Below are 18,030 nucleotides of genomic sequence, written 5' to 3'. Positions count from 1 at the left end.
AGCTGCTTCTGTTCTGAAGAGCACTGGATTGTTTATGAAGGGTGTTGGCCTATTAGAACTATATAACAAACAGCGAGAAATTTCAGATCACTTTGTATTCAGTTAGGTAAGTGTCAAAACACTGCAAAAGATTCAATGCTGACTTTATGGGAAGGGTGGTGGGAAAGCCTTCTTATGAATGATGTGTTACAGAGAAACTGCTCTCTTGAGTGCATGCATGGTGAAAGGCAAAGAAGGAGAAAGACCTTGCTTACAATTACGGATGGAAGAGGCTCGTGTCAGGATTTCATAATGTTCTAGGGGGACGCTGATGAACCTCCCACCTGGAACAATGAATGTGAACTGTACATTCAGGGTGAAAATAACATCAGTTATAGGATTCCCTAAGTGGCTTGACATGACATGTTCTACCTTATACTTTAAGCTTGTCTGCCTTCAAATATCGTTTAATAGCAACACTAAATGAATAAATGAACCTGTTTATTTTAGATGATTGGTTACAGGAATAATGCAGGCCATATCCATCATCTTCTATGTCTAATTTAGCAGGACTGAATTGATGTTCTTTGTGTGTGTGTGTTGTGTGTGTGTGTGTGTGTGAGAGAGAGAGAGATGGGATTAACATTTGGAGGCTCTGCCAGGTATCTAAAGGCAGGCCTTCTGTGGCTTCCAGAGCCCATAGAACTCTCTCCTGTCTCACAGGAGTCAGGTTTGATTTACAGCCGCAGCCAGATCCGAAAAGAAAAACACCAGATCTGGTTCATTCTAGATTACTATCTGCCTGCTAACGTTGTGTTTGAGGAGCTAGTTGAAAAGGGTGGTGAGCTTGTGTGCGTGTGTGTGTGTGTGTGTGTGTGTTGGGGGTGGAGGACAGTTTTGGCTGTCACATGTGGCTTCTTGTTTTGTTGGGCTTGTTGAATCTCCTTGTAGAAAACAGCCATGTCCTGTTTATCAGGTTTCCTTAAAATCCTTTTCCTCAGTGCTATCCAAAATGCATTAGCTATTATTCTCCTGTGTGTCAACATGCATTCCTTCTTGAGCATAGAAAACAAGGGCAGCTTCCCTTCAAATGTAATCCAACCCCTGAAGGGCAAATTTTTTTGTCATCATTTACCTGGGTAATTACAAGTATTTCTGCTGTAATTGATACAATTATAGGAAGTTTAATTTTTCTTGTGGGTTTCCATCACAGAAAGTTGTCTGACTCGCTTCAATGCTTGGCTCTCAAATCTGTTGTAATACTTTAATTTTTGACTTCAAATTGCAGCTCTGTTGTTTTCCACCACCATGATGGGAGTGGATGGTAGATGAGGTAGAAGAGTTTAAAAGCGAAAAAGAAATGAGAATCCTTCAGGCAATTCTGGTTTTAGTCTAGATTTCTAGAAGTGTTTCGTTTTTTGTTGTATTTATATATTTATTTAGCCACTGGGATTCAGCTACTGACTAGCAGTTTACCACAGGCCTTAACAAATATGCATTGTAAGGATAAAGGTTAGGCTGTTTCTCTCCTGTTTCCTCCCCGTGTGTTAGTTTATAAACAGAAAGTTTTAGCCAAACACAGTTAAAGAAACTGGTAAATTTTAATCATGCTTTGTTCCAGATACAAGATTTTTGTTTAATCATAGTAACATTATGTTTTCCTTCTCTGGAGTAATTTATATGTTTTGTTACTAGAATCTCTTCTGCATAAAAGAGGTTAAGATAAATCATTAGATGGCTTTAAGGAAGTCAAAGTAAAATTGAATGTACTATTTGAAACATAGTCTAAGTGTAAACTCTGTGCATATGTATATGTTTAAATTTCCCATTGATTATTTCACATAAGAGTAATCAGTGTCTTTGGCAATAAATTTTTTGAGTAAAATATCGCTTCTCTACAGGGAACAAAAGTAAAGAGAAATTTAAAACCCATTTGGTTTCACCTGGATTCTGACATGGCCAACTTAGAAAAAGGATATAAAAGTTGAACATTTTTTTCTTAATTAAAAACAGAGAATCTCTCTTAGACACAAATATAAATGAGCTGTATCTCCAAAGTGACCCAAGGAAAGAGGAAGGAGGTGGTGTTGCTTGTTAATTGTTATTGTTATAAATGTTCTCAGGAAGAAATCTTCAGAAATACTCTAAACAGGACCAGTCATTTAATAAACAGAAACTATTTATATTCTCCTTGCCTAAACCTTTGCTGCAGGAGTTGCAGGGATGTGTAACATTATCAGGGTCAGTATGTCCTCAAGCAATCTTTATTTTGAGGTGCTTTTGCTTGCCTTTCCTCTGTACATTCTAGTAGCATCTCATCTCATAGCACACTGAAATAAAATTTTCTATATGACATCTTCGTGGACTGAATATATTAATGTATTTATTTTCTTTAAACCAATAGTAGATTCTTTAATTACTAAACTGACATATAAGTTAATATCTAATTAGTATAATTTGTCATATTAATCATTTCAAGCTAGTAATGTTAGTTTAAAAAAATCAATGCATGCCCATTGCAGATAACTTATATGATAAAGAAAGGCATGAAGAAGCGATGGCTGTGCATAGTTACATACCTCTTATTTCTCCAGATTAAATTAAAGGAGGACCAAGTGTCCATATGCTGATCTAGTTATCTCTCCCTTGGGGTTCTCTCTTACATAGTTGTTCATTAGATTTCAAGACCTAAGAAGGAGATCCCTGGTATTGAATCCATCTGTGGTTATTCTTTTCTTTTTTCAGGCATAATTTATTATTATATCTTATTAACATTTATTGAGAACCTAGTAAGTACCAGCACTGTGTTAAGTGCATACATATATTATAGAAAGACATGCCCATTCCCAGATCATTTTATCAAATGAAATTATTTCAGCTCTGACCACTTACTTCTTATATTCTTTCACATAGCTTCATACTCTACTGTTTCTCTCTTATCAACAAGAAAAAGAACATGACTTGTTAAATTGTTCTCTTTACTGTATATCAAGTCTTGTACCATTCTGATAAAACCTTGGGTTAATCTAAATTTATCTGACCTGGGAAAGCCCACTAGTACTGTCATCAGATTCAAAAGATGAATAGCATGATCCCTCCATCCTCCACAGTTAGCTTTCTCATGGCTATAAAATCTTCATTCTTCTTGCTGGACCGTGTTCCTAGGAATGACACCATCGTTGCCAGTTTTCTGGAATGACCAGCTGCCCAGGCCCATTGGAGGCCAGGCAGCTGCACTAATCTCCTGTGGTTTCTAATGCCAGAGGGCCACACTGGGGCATGGACCAGCTTTGCCATGCAGGATCCTCCACTCCCACAACTGCATCTCTGGCTGCCACCCTGGGGACCAGCAATTGTTTAAAGTTACTTTTCTGGTTGCCCTAAAGACTCTCTTCCCAATACCTTTTCTTTGTATTGGTTGAAAAGCATTGATAAGTGGGATAAAACTAGAGGGCCACTTGCTCAGGTTCCTGGGGCTTCCAGGTTGACTAAGTTCTAAATCTAAACACTAGAATCTTAAGCAAAATCGAGCACAGAGGTCAACAATCCTTACTGTATTGATCTTGCTGTCATGTTAGTAGGTACTATGGCACAGACCACAAGAGAAAGCTTTGCAACATCACTACTTACCTGTCTAATGGGGAAGAATTCTCTTGGAAATCTCTAACAACACAATACTTGAATTAGTACTGCCAAAATGAGGACCCTTAGCAATCTTTAGTGGCTTGGAGGAATTTGATTTACCTGAAGAATAAAACTAGGTTTAAAAAAAACCAAAGGTTTTCTAAAGAAAAGGTAGTATCTGACTGCCAAGTCCTTGGAGACCAAGAGAAACATATTGAAGACTGCGGTCTGAAAAAGAGAGAGAGTTCATAGAAGAAACTCTTGGGGATGAAGAAAACAGTGACCACAGAGAAAAGATGAATCCAATCCTGCAGCTTCAAAGAGGACAGCAAACCAAGGGGAATTCTGAGAGGGAAACAGGAGAAACTTCATCATAAAAATGACTGAACTTGAAGATGTCAAGGGGAGGGGAAGCAGAGAAACTAGTACAAAAGAAACTGAGCTTTTCTCCACAGAGAAAGCACACAATTTTTTGGAGAGGTCCAAAATTTCACAAGGAAAAGGTTATTAGTATTGTTTGTTCTTTCCTATTACAGCAGTCTAGCTGGAAAGCAATAGAGTCAGCTAGAAAAACACAATGCAGGCTTCCGTTCTGGGGGAAGTGGAAAAAAAAAAGAGGTCCAAGGTTGCCTCCTTTTTACCCACTCTTTTTTTTTTTAACATCTTTATTGGAGTATAATTGCTTTACACTGTTGTGTTACTTGCTGCTGTATAACAAAGTGAATCAGCTGTATGTATACATATATCCCCATATCCCCTCCCCCTTGCATCTCCCTTCACCCTCCCTATCCCACCCCTCTAGGTGGTCACAAAGCACCGAGCTGATCTTGCTGTGTTATGCGGCTGCTTCTCACTAGCTATCTATTTTACATTTGGTAGTGTATATATGTCAATCCCACTCTCTCACTTCGTCCCAGCTTACCCTTCCTCCTCCCCATGTCCTCAAGTCCTTTCTCTATGTCTGCATCTTTATTCCTGTCCTGACCCTAAGTTCTTCAGAACCATTTTTATTTTTTAGATTCCGTATATATGTGTTAGCATACAGTTTTTGTTTTTTTCTTTCTGACTTACTTCACTCTGTATGACAGACTCTAGGTCCATCCACCTCACTACAAATAACTCAATTTCGTTTCTTTTTATGGCTGAGTAATATTCCATTATATATATGTACCACATTTTCTTTATCCATTCATCTGTCAATGGGCACTTAGGTTGCTTCCATGTCCTGGCTATTGTAAATAGGGCTGCAATGAACATTGTGGTACATGACTCTTTTTGAATTATGGTTTTCTCAGGGTATATGCCCAGTAGTGGGATTGCTGGGTCATATGGTAGTTCTATTTTTAGGTTTTTAAGGAACTGCCATAGTGTTCTCCATAGTGGCTGTATCAATTTACATTCCCACCAACAGTGCAAGAGGGTTCCCTTTTCTCCACACCCTCTGCAGCATTTATTGTTTGTAGTTTTGATTTGCATTTCTCTAATGATTAGTGATGTTGAGAATCCTTTCATGTGTTTGTTGGCAATCTGTATATCTTCTTTGGAGAAATGTTGATTTAGGTCTTCTGCCCATTTTTGGATTGGGTTGTTTGTTTTTTTGATATTGAACTGCATGAGCTGCTTGTATATTTTGGAGATTAATCCTTTGTCAGTTGCTTCGTTTGCAAATATTTTCTCCCATTCTGAGGGTTGTCTTTTCATCTTATTTATGGTTTCCTTTGCTGTGCAAAAGCTTTTAAGTTGCATTAGGTCCCATTTGTTTATTTTTGTTTTAATTTCCATTTCTCTAGGAGGTGGGTCAAAAAGGATCTTGCTGTGATTTATGTCATAGAGTGTTCTGCCTGTGTTTTCCTCTAAGAGTTTTATAGTGTCTGGCCTTACCTTTAGGTCTTTAATCCATTTTGAGTTTATTTTTGGGTATGGTGTTAGGGAGTGTTCTAATTTCATTCTTTTACATGAAGCTGTCCAGTTTTCCCAGCACCACTTATTGAAGAGGCTGTCTTTCCTCCATTGTATATTCTTGCCTCCTTTATCAAAGATAAGGTGACCGTATGTGTGTGTGTTTATCTCTGGGCTTTCTATCCTGTTCCATTGATCTATATTTCTGTTTTTTGCCAGTACCATACTGTCTTGATTACTGTAGCTCTGTAGTACAGTCTGAAGTCAGGGAGCCTGATTCCTCCAGCTCTGTTTTTCTTTCTCAAGATTACTTTGGCTATTTGGGGTCTTTGGTGTTTCCATACAAATTGTGAATTTTTTTGTTCCAGTTCTGTGATAAATGCCATTGGTAGTTTGGTAGGGATTGCATTGAATTTGTAGATTGCTGTGGGTAGTATAGTCATTTTCACAATATTGATTTTTTCCAATCCAAGAACATGGTATATCTCTCCATCTGTTTGTATCATCTTTATTTTCTTTCACCAGTGTCTTATAGTTTTCTGCATACAGGTCTTTTGTCTCCTTAGGTAGGTTTATTCCTAGGTATTTTATTCTTTTTGTTTCAGTGGTAAATGGGAGTGTTTCCTTAATTTCTCTTTCATATTTTTCATCATTAGTGTATAGGAATGCAAGAGATTTCTGTGCATTAATTTTCTTTCCTGCAACTTTACCAAATTCATTGATTAGCTCTAGTAGTTTTCTGGTAGCATCTTTAGGATTCTCTATGTATAGTCTCATGTCATCTGCAAACAGTGACAGTCTTACTTCTTCTTTTCCGATTTGGATTCCTTTTATTTCTTTTTCATCTCTGATTGCTGTGGCTAAAACTTCCAAAACTATGTTGAATAACAGTGGTGAGAGTGGGCAACCTTGTCTTGTTCTTGATCTTAGTGGAAATGGTTTCAGTTTTTCACCATGAGAACGAAGTTGGCTGTTGGTTTGTCATTTATGGTCTTTATTATGTTGAGGTAAGTTCCCTCTATGCCTACTTTCTGGAGGGCTTTTATCATAAATGGGTGCTGAATTTTGCCAAAAGCTTTTTCTGCATCTATTGAGATGATCATATGGTTTTTGTCCTTCAGTTTGTTAGTATGGTTTATCACTTTGATTGATTTGCCTATATTGAAGAATCCTTGCATCCCTGGGATAAATCCCACTTGATCATGGTGTATGATCCTTTTATTGTGCTGCTGGATTCTGTTTGCTAGTATTTTATTGAGGATTTTTGCATCTATGTTCATCAGTGATATTGGCCTGTAGTTTTCTTTTTTTGTGACATCTTTGTCTGGTTTTGATATCAGGGTGATGGTGGCCTTGTAGAATGAGTTTGGGAGTGTTCCTCCCTGTGCTGTATTTTAGAAGCGTTTGAGAAGGATAAGTGTTAGCTCTTCTCTAAATGTTTAATAGAATTTGTCTGTGAAGACTTCTGGTCCTGGCTTTTGTTTGTTGGAAGATTTTTAATCACAGTTTCCATTTCAGTGCTTGTGATTGGTTGTTTATATTTTCTATTTCTTTCTGGTTCAGTCTCAGAAGGTTGTGCTTTTCTAAGAATTTGTCCATTTCTTCCAGGTTGTCCATTTTATTGGCATATAGTTGCTTGTAGTAGTTTCTCATGATCCTTTGTATTTCTGCAGTGTCAGTTGTTACTTCTCCTTTTTCATTTCTAATTCTGTTGATTTGTGTCTTCTTCCTTTTTTTCTTGATGAGTCTGACTAATGGTTTATCAATTTTGTTTATCTTCTAACAGAACCAGCTTTTAGTTTTATTGATCTTTGCTATCTTTTCCTTACATTTCTTTTTCATTTATTTCTGATCTGATCTTTATGATTTCTATCCTTTTGTTAACTTTGGATTTTGTTTGTTCTTCTTTTTCTAATTGCCTTAGCTGTAAGGTTAGGGTGTTTATTTGAGATTTTTCTTGTTTCTTGAGGTAGGATTGTATTGCTATAAACTTCCCTCTTAGAACTGCTTTTGCTGCATCCCATAGGTTTTGGGATGCCGTGTTTTCATTGTAATTTTTTTCTAGGTTTTTTTTGATTTCCTCTTTGATTTCTTCAGTGAACTCTTGGTTATTTTGTAGCGTATTATTTAGCCTCCATATGTTTGTATTTTTTTACAGTTTTTTTCCTTTAATTGATAGCAAGTCTCATGGCATTGTGGTCGGAAAAGATACTTGATACAATTTCAATTTTCTTAAATTTACCAAGGCTTGATTTGTGACCCAAGTTATGATCTATCCTGGAGAATGTTCCAGGAGCACTTGAGAAGAAAGTGTATTCTGTTGTTGTTGGATGGAATGTTTTATAAATATCAATTAAGTCCACCTTGTTTAATATGTCCTTTAAAGCTTGTGTTGCCTTATTTATTTTCATTTTGGTTAATCTGTCCATTGGTGAAAGTGTGGTGTTAAAGTCCCTTACTATTATAGTGTTACTGTCAGTTTCCCCTTTTATGGTTGTTAGAATTTGCGTTATGTATTGAGGTGCTCCTATGTTGGGTGCATAGGTATTTACAATTGTTTTATCTTCTTCTTGGATTGATCCCTTGATCATTATGTAGTGTCCTTCTTTGTCTCTTGCAATAGTCTTTATTTTAAAGTCTATTTTATCTGATATGCGAATTGCTACTCCACCTTTCTTTTGATTTCCATTTGCATGGAATATTTTTTTCCATCTCCTCACTTTTAGTCTGTATCTGTCCCTATGTCTGAAGTGAGTTTCTTGTAGAGAGTATATATCTGGGTCTTATTTTTGTATCACTTCAGTCAGTCTATGTCTTTTGGTTGGAGGGTTTAATCCATTTACATTTAAGGTAGTTATCGATATGTGTGTTCCTATTACCATTTTCTTAATTGTTTTGTGTTTGTTATTGTAGGTCTTTTCCTTCTCTTGTGTTTCCTGCCTAGAGAAGTTCCTTTAGCATTTGTTGTAAAGCTGGTTTGGTGGTGCTGAATTCTCTTAGCTTTTCTTGTCCGTAAAGGTTTTAATTTCTCTGTCGAATCTGAACGAGATCCTTGATGGGTAGAGTAATCTTGTTTGTAGGTTTTTCCCTTTCATCATTTGAAATATGTCCTGCCACTCCCTTCTGTCTTGCAGAGTTTCTGCTGAAAGATCAGCTGTTAACCTTATGGGGATTCCCTTGTATGTTATTTGTTGCTTTTCCTTTGCTACTTTTAATATTTTTCTTTGTATTTAATTTTTGATAGTTTGATCAATATATGTCTTGGCGTGTTTCTCCTTGGATTTATCCTGTATGGAACTCTCTGCACTTCCTGGACTTGATTGACTATTTCCTTTCCCATGTTAGGGAAGTTTTCAACTATAATCTCTTCAAATATTTTCTCAGACCCTTTCTTTTTCTCTTCGTCTTCTGAGACCCCTATCATTAGAATGTTGGTGCATTTAATGTTGTCCCAGAGGTCTCTGGGACTGTCCTCAATTCTTTTCATTCTTTTTTCTTTATTCTGCTCTGTGGTAGTTATTTCCACTATTTTATCTTCCAAGTCACTTATCCGTTCTTCTGCCTCAGTTATCCTGCTATTGATTCCTTGTAGAGAATTTTTAATTTCATTTATTTTGTTGTTCATCATTGTTTGTTTACTCTTTAGTTCTTCTAGGTCCTTGTTAAATATTTCTTGTATTTTCTACATTCTATTTCCAAGATTTTGGATTGTCTTTACTATCATTACTCTGAATTATTTTTCAGGTAGACTGCCTGTTTCCTCTTTATTTGTTTGGTCTGGTGGATTTTTACCTTGCTCCTTCATTTCCTGCATATTTCTCTGTCTTATCCTGTTGCTTAACTTACTGTGTTTGGGGTTTCCTTTTAGCAGGCTGCACGTTCATACTTCCCTTTGTTTTTCGTGTCTGCCCCAGTGGGTAAAGTTGGCTCAGTGGGTTGTATAGGCTTCCTGGTGGAGGGGACTCATACCTTTGTTCTGGTGGGTGAGGCTGGATCTTGTCTTTCTGATGGGCAGGACTGCATCCAGTGGTGTGTTTTGGGGTGTCTGTGAACTTGTTATGATTTTAGGCAGCCTCTCTGCTAATGGGTGGGGTTGTGTTCCTGTCTTTGGCCTGGGGTGTCCAGCACTGGAGCTTGCTGGTTGTTGAGTGGAGCTGGGTCTTGGCAGTGAGATGGAGCTCTTTGGGAGAGATTTTGCCTATTTTTTTTTTACGTGGGGTCAGGAGGTCTCTGGTGGTCCAGTGTCCTGAACTTGGCTCTCCCACCTTTGAGGCTCAGGCCTGACACCCCAGCGGAGCACCAAGACCCTGTCAGCCACACAGCTAGGTACGTGGGGAGTTTCTTGCCTTTTGGGAAGTCTGAGGTCTTCTGCCAGCGTTCAGTAGGTGTTCTGTAGGAGTTGTTCCATATGTAGATGTATTTTTGATGTAGTTTTGGGGAGGAAGGTGATATCCACGTCTTACTCTTCTGCCATCTTGAAGGTATCTCCTCCCTCTGTGGTTGTTCTTGCTGCCATTATTTTCGGCTGTTCCTTGTGGCTCTGAAAACTGATTACCTCTCTTAGGACAGCCACCATGCTTTACCATTGCAGGAGAGTCTTGCTTTTGCTGCCCTTGCCCCTGGCTTGGGCCTGTGAGGTATCTGAGTGTTAGTTTCAATCCAGGTTCTTGAAGTCCAAAGTTTACAGTTCTTAGTGCCCAGTGACTTGACTCCCCCTGTCAATCTTCTTTGAGAGGACTTTAACCCCCAAAAGTCCTGAGATAGGATTGGTCTGCTGTCGGCCCAGTATGGCCTACAGCCATGTCCCTGTTTCTAACCCTGGGAAATGCATTTAGTCATCAAGAGGTCTTTCCTTATTAGCCTCTCCTCAGCTGACTCATCCTCCGTAGGTTGGGACTCATCCTCCCAAGAGTTAGCAAGATGAAAACATCCTGGTATTTGAATAGGAATGCAAAACGTGGAATCATTTGTTTATCATCCCATCTATCTAAGCAAATAAAAATTACCTAATATCATTCATCCTACTGAGGGATAACAGCCATCAGTCACTGGGTGAGGCGACAACAGGGGTGCATTTCTCAGTGGAATCCATGTAACTGGCTCCTCTTGGAGTTGTGCTGTGTATAGCCATCATGGCTCTGACCACTACTTAAATGTAACTATTTACCTTTAGTCCATTTTCTATGCACATTTGCAAATACATATAGTCATATATATACATATTCATATACATATATATACAAAGTGATATATATATATATATATCACTTTGTAACAGGACATTTTTATACAAGTGCCCTGGGTTCAGGCATCCAAGACAGTGGCATTCAAATGACCCTCTTGGCATATCTCTTGGTACACAGAGCATAGCTTGTGCCAGAAAAAGTTGGGCAGCCTTTTTACGTAGAAGTTACAGAGGAACAGAGGGACTTCCTAGGAGGAAACTTCAGGCTCAAGATATTTCCCTTTTTAGTTTAAAAGTTATGAAAACCTGTAGGATGGACCGAGGTGATGCTGACCAAGTTCAGATGTCAATAATGTGCAAAGAAATGTTGATATTGCAACAAGAATATATCTAAAGGGTGTGGCTAGGTTAAACTAGTGGATAGGAAAATGTATCAAGGGAAGGTTGACTTTGGGTCTACAAGGGAGCTTGACTCAGAGCCTTTTGGAATCTTATCACTTTGAAATGGAAGTGGGTGTGTGCGTGAACCCAGAGAGTTACAACTTGGGGAGTTCGAGCTGGATTTGACCTAGGGTATCCTTCCTCTGAGCTGGAAGTTCTGGCACAGATAAGAGCAGGTGTCTTGGTGCAAGCCCATCTCTGTGGATGACCTTGGCTCCACCACTCACCACAGTGGTGAGCAGGGACACCCAGTGTGCTGTCCACTCAGGAGGCATCAGGCATGGCTACCAAGTCTCCAGCATTGAAGACAGGACAGCAGTACAGAAGAAGGTTCTGGAACAAGCAGCATCAAGACAGCAGTCATTAGGGGGACCTCCAGCCTCAGGAAAAACATTTTGGATCTTGGGGCAAGACTACAGCAGACACGTTTAATACTTTGGGCAGAATAAGCACCATGGGAATAATTGGACACACTGGGGAGAAGAATTAAAAAATAGACTGGGAGACTGGGAGTTATACTTGGAAATTTTAATGCAGAGTCACATTGTTTGTATCCCAAGCTGAGGAAGAAGATGATACCAATTACATATTCAAGCTCATTGATCATATGCAAAACTTTATATTGTGGGTATTTCCCAAGTCATTAAAGGTTTTTCAGAATCATGAGTTTTAATGACTAAATTGTTCAATTTCTTCATCTGTAAAATGGGGATAATAATACCTGCTTTGCAGGGTGGCCGTGAGGATGAAATAAGATAGTGTTTATTAAAGAACCTAAATAACAATAGGCAAGCAATACAAGGTAGCTATTGTAATGGGCAAATTAATTCTTCAACTTCTCATTTCAGCAGGATTTAAATTTATACCATTAATGTAGTAGTTAAATCAGTCACACACTGATATTTATAAGTCCTTCCGGTTTAAAAAAAAAATGCTGAAAGGAAAAAGAAGAACTGAAAATAAACTCCTCCTGTGATACCATCTCTCTCTAAATATCATTGCACAATTGTTGGCTTGCAACACTGCATTGGCTTAAAAAAATAAAATAGAAATGTGACATGTTAAAGCAAATATTCTAAGTAAATAAATTGCTTCTGATTCTCAGAAGTCCATATAGATAATACTACATTGGAAAGTTTTATAAGGCAAATAACACTTAGTTAAATAATTTTGCTTTTTAAACTTTTAAGTTTGTTTATACATACAGTATTTTAAGCTAGATTTACAAATTTGAAAGCAGAGACTAAAACAATTATTGTCAAAAAAATCTCTTTTGAAAAAGGTGTTTGTGGGTCTCAGAACAGATGGCCCTCAGCTTGGCATCTGTGAGCTATCTCATGACATGGAGAGGACTTATCTTTTATCTAGGGTCTTCTTTTCTTTTTAAAGGACAGTTGAACTTAGCATTTGAAATACTGAATGGGATATTTTTATTGATTTAGATATATTAGTATTTGTTTCAAAACTTCACTGAATACATTTTCAATTATTAAAAACATGGATATTCCTGGTAGAAAATCTGGAAAATATAGATAAACAAAAAGAAGAAAATAAAACCACCTACAGTTCCATCAGTCAGAGATAACTGCTGGATATTTGAGTCTTTAAAAATTCATTTACACCTGTCTTAGTTTGGGCTGCTCTGACAAATCACCATTCACCAGGTGGCTTATAAACAAAAGTGTATATCTCACAGTTCTGGAGGCTGGAAATTCGAGATCAGAGTGCCAGCGTGGTCGGGTTGTGGTGAGGGCCCACTTCCAGCTTGCAGACTGCTGACTTGTTGTTGTATCTTTACATGGAAAGAGGGAACTAGCTCTCTGGCCTCTTACAAGGGCATTAATCCCATATGAGGACTCCATCCTCATGACCTAATTACCTCCCAAATACCATCACATTGGGGGTTAGATTTCAACAAATGGATTTTTGTGGCATACACACACACCCAGTCCATAACAACACCTATATATACATGTTTAAAGCAAAAACACAATCACATTGAAAATTATACATTTTTCAACCTAGCAATGTATTTTAAACATTTGCCCATATTACTTAATGTTTTTTCATTTCCTTTTTAAACATCCACAGATTTCCATTGTATGAATAACCCACAATTTATTTAACCAATCTTCTATCATAAACCTTTTAGCTTTTTACTAAGTTTCATCAGTTATAAATAGTATCTCTACAAACATTTTTGTGGCTAACTCTTTGCACACATCTGTGATTTTGTTTAGAAGGAAATTATGGGTCAAAGGCAATAGGCAAAAATATTAGAAATGTTTGATATATATTGCATACTGCCCTCCAGAAGAAAGTTACAAAATAACATTCCTTCCTCTAGTCCTTCAGTGCCTATTTCCCTAAGTCCTCAATACTGCTGATTATTGCTCTTAAAAACATTTCCTAAATTGATAAGACTAAAATGTATATAATTTCACATTTGTCTTTATTTAATTATCTGTGTGATTATGTTTTCTTATTTGTCTATTACTAACTTGCAAATGTTTACCACTTGAATATGCAAATGTTAAAGTGTTAATGTTGAATGCTGAATATAAAAAAGAAATATGCTTACTTGCTCCCCTACATTTATTGTCAAGTCTTAACTTTTCTCAACCCCTTTTTGTACAGGATCTCACACAATTCCTTAAGTGAAGTAGTCATATTTTATTTATTTATTTATTGAAGTACAATGTTGTGCTAATTTCTACTGTACAGCAAAATGACTCAGTTTTACACATATATATTGTCTTTTTTTAATATTCTTTTCCATTATGGTTTATCCCAGGAGATTGGATATAGTTCCCTGCACTATACAGTAGGACCTTGTTGTTTACCCATTCTAAATGTAATAGTTTGCATCTACTAACCCCAAACTCCCAGTCCATCCCTCTCCCTCTACGCCCCCTTGGCAACCACAAGTCTGTTCTCTATGTCTGTGAGTCTGTTTTTGTTTTGTAGATAGGTTCATTTGTGCAATATTTATTTATTTATTTATTTATTTATTTATTTTTTTATTTTTATTTTTTGACTGCGTAGGGTCTTTGTTGCTGCGTGTGGGCTTTCTCTAGTTGTGGTGAGCGGGGGCTACTCTTTGTTGTGGTGCATGGGCTTCTCATTGAAGTGGCTTCTCTTGTTGTGGAGCATGGGCTCTAGGCATGCAGGCTTCAGTAGTTGTGGTTCATGGGCTTAGTTGCTCCACGGCATGTGGGATCTTCTTGGACAAGGGATCAAACTCATGTCCCCTACATTGGCAGGCAGATTCTTAACCACTGCACCACAAGGGAAGTCCCTGTGCCATATTTTAGGTTTCACATATGAGTGATATCATATGGTATTTGTGGTATATGATAATCTCTAATTTCATTCATGTTGCTGCAAATGGCATTGTTTCATTCTTTTTTATGGCTGAGTAGTATTCCATTGTACATATGTACCATAACTTCTTTATCCCTTCATCTGTTGATGGACATTTAGGTTGTTTCCATGTCTTGGCTATTGTGAATAGTGCTGCTATGAACATAGGGGTGCATGTATCTTTTTGAATTATAGTTTTGTCTGGGTATATTCCTAGGAGTGGGAATTGCTGGATCATATGGTAATTCTATTTTTAGTTTCCTGAGGACCCTCCATACTGTTTTCTATAGTGGCTGCACCAATTTAGATTCCCACCAACAACCAAAGGGTTCCCTTTACTCCACACCCTCTCTAGCATTTATTATTTGAAGACTTTTTAATGATGGCCATTCTGACAGTATGAGGTGGATGTCCGCTCTTACCACTTCTATTCACATAATATTGGCAGTCCTAGCCACAGCAGACAAAAGAAATAAATAATAAATAAAAGGTATCCAAATTGGAAGGGAGGAGGTGAAAGACTTATATGCTGAGAACTATAAAACATTAATAAGGGAGATTAAAGAGGATTCAAAGAAATGGAAAGATATCCCATGCTCTTGGATAGAAAGAATTAATATTGTTAAAATGGCAATACTACCCAAAGCAATCTACAGATTTAATGTGATCCCTATCAAATTACCCATTACATTTTCCACAGAACTAGAACAAATAATCCAAAAATTTATATGGAACTATAAAAGACCCAGAATTACCAAAGCAATCCTGAGGAAAAAAAACAAAGCAGGAGGCAAAGCTCTGCCAGACTTCAGACAATACTACAAAGCTACAGTAATCAAAACAGTGTGGTATTAGTACAAAAACAGACATACGGCTCAATGGAATGGATTAGAGAACCCAGAAATAAACCAACACACCTATGGCCAATTAATCTTCAACCAAGGAGGCAAGAATATAAAATGGGAAAAAGTCTCTTCAGCAAGTGGTGCTGGGAAAGTTGGAGAGCTGCATGTAAATAAATGAAGTTAGGACACACTCTCACACCATGCACAAAAATAAACTCAAAATACCTTAATGACTTAAACGTAAGACATGACACCATAAATCTCTTGGAGGAGAGCATAGGCAAAACATTCCCTGACATAAATTGTACCAATGTTTTCTTAGGTCAGCCTCGCAAGGCAATAGAAATAAAAGCAAAAATAAACAAATGGGACCTAATCAAGCTTACAAGCTTTTGCACAGCAAAGGAAACCATAAAAAACAAACAAACAAAAAACTGAAGAGACAACCTATGGAATGGGAGAAAATATTTGCAAATGATGTGACAGACAAGGGCTTACTCTCCAAATACACAAGTAGCTCATACAACTCAAGAACAAAAAACAAACAACCCAACCAAAAGATGGGCAGAAGACCTTGATAAACATTTCTCCAAAGAAGACGTATATATGACCAGTAGGCACATGAAAAGATGTTCAATGTCATTAATTATTGGAGAAATGCAAATCATATTTTAAATTACAAGGAACTGAAAATTAATTTGACTTGGAAGTTCAAATGGAAGTTCAAATTCATGATTTATGCTATTGAAGAAAAGGCTTGATCAAATTCAAAACTCCAAAAACGTACATCACCTCACATTGTTCCTGCAAAGAGTAAATGTAAATAATGTGATTCATCATTCAGAATCCTGGAAAGGGTCTTTAAAGTTCTAGTCCAACAACTTAGTTAGTTCACAGAGGAAGAAATTAAAACTTGGTATAATGGAAAACCATTAGGCTTTGGAATTAGGTGCCTGGATTCAAATCCTGGTTTGGCCACTTATCAAATGTAAAGAGAAGGAAAATATACTCAAAATCTTGGAGCTTTAGTTTTGCTGTCTCAAACACAGTTAATGTTAGCTGGTTCACTTAGACTATTGTGAGGTCAGTTCCTTTCCTTGTCCTTTAGTGTCTTACCTGGGGTGACTTAACTAGTAAATTAGACAGAGCAGACTAGAGTTTTGTCCCTTGGTTCTTCATCATATGCTCTGTTCACTATATCCTGGCTCCTTTTCTAGTTAAGCCTTTTGAAGCATGACCTATTAAGGTGCATCATTTTAATTAGACTGGAATGGAACAAAGTTGTGGCAAATACTTCTTTGGTTGACTGAGTCTTCAATGCCTTCCAACCAGAGACCACCAGGAACACACTTGCAGTTCAACATATTGGATTTATTACTGGTTGCAAGGAGAAAGCCCACACACCATGGGAAATGTGAGGCATTTCAGTAGAAAGTGTTTGAAAGGATTCTCATGGGATGGGGACCCATGTTAGGTGAGTGTTGGGGAGAGTTTAAAACGTGGCTTTGTTCTGGATTGCATGTTATTGGGAATTGAGGATGAGTCCATGATTGGATATTTAAAAAATCTTATGAGGTGGACAAAATAAAGTGAGGTTAAAGCTCTAGTTGGGAAAGGAGTGGCAGGTCCCCAAATTAGTCAGGGTATGGAGATGTTTGGAATTCTTGTGGTTTGCACAATGACCTTGTTTCTGTGCTTAGAAGATTATGGGCATGTCTTGTTTTTCTCACTTCATCATGGTAGCTGATGGTGATTTGGAAGCTTATTTATGGTCAACAGGAGAATACCAAGGCCTATTGTGAGTGCTGCACTAGCTCTTAACAACATTAAGGCCCAGCTGTGGGTGTTAGGACAGTTTCTGGATTTCAGAAGATGCTTTTCTTGTTCTCTCTGCATCTCCCTTCTCTCTTGCCACCTGTAGGCCACCAGTGACTCTGGGACAAAATTCTGGCCAAAGAGAAACAAACATGTTCTTGGAGCTTCCTCATACAATGTTTACTTTCAGATATTGGCACCACTCCTTCTCACTGTCCCATCTTCCTTCTTCCTGGTGGAAGGGGATATAATTGTTGAAGCTGCAGCAGTCTTTTTGTAATTATGAAGAAATGGTCAAGGAAATCTCAGGGTCTTTAGCACCATTGATCTGTTGAACCAGTCCAGCACTGGTAACTCTGGATTTCTCACTATGGGAAATAAAAATACTCCCCAGTTAAAAAAAAAAAAAAAAAAAAAAAAGCCACTCTAGTTATACTGTTTGTTACCTGTAGCTGAAAGCATTCCTGAAACATTAGGTATTCATGCTCATTATTTACTAGACACTCTTTTGGCAACCAAATTTTTATGATGGCTCAGAGCATTTACCATTTGGAAATGCAGTTTGGCAATGTCCTATTTTTTTTTTAATTAGGCTTATGTTAGGTGAATAAATTATTGTTCTTTCTGCTTCACAAGGTTTGTCATCATTACTTCATTCAGATGCAATTTCTTTCTTGGTTTCAGAAAGCTGCATAAAAATGAAAGCTTTAGAAACCTTCCAGGTCAGGTTTAGCAGGAAGAAGTGTGGGCGCATTTGTAGACATGATTATTGAAAGGGTGAATACAGCTGTAAACCTAATTGCTGGATAATTGTGACTTCACCATTGCAATTTGCAGGTCCCTATAGCCTTTGTGATTTGTTAAGCTTAACAATGTATT

This window comes from Eschrichtius robustus, chromosome 4, assembly GCF_028021215.1.
Source record: "Eschrichtius robustus isolate mEscRob2 chromosome 4, mEscRob2.pri, whole genome shotgun sequence".
Classification (NCBI taxonomy): domain Eukaryota; kingdom Metazoa; phylum Chordata; class Mammalia; order Artiodactyla; family Eschrichtiidae; genus Eschrichtius; species Eschrichtius robustus.
This window is presented reverse-complemented; position numbering follows the sequence as displayed.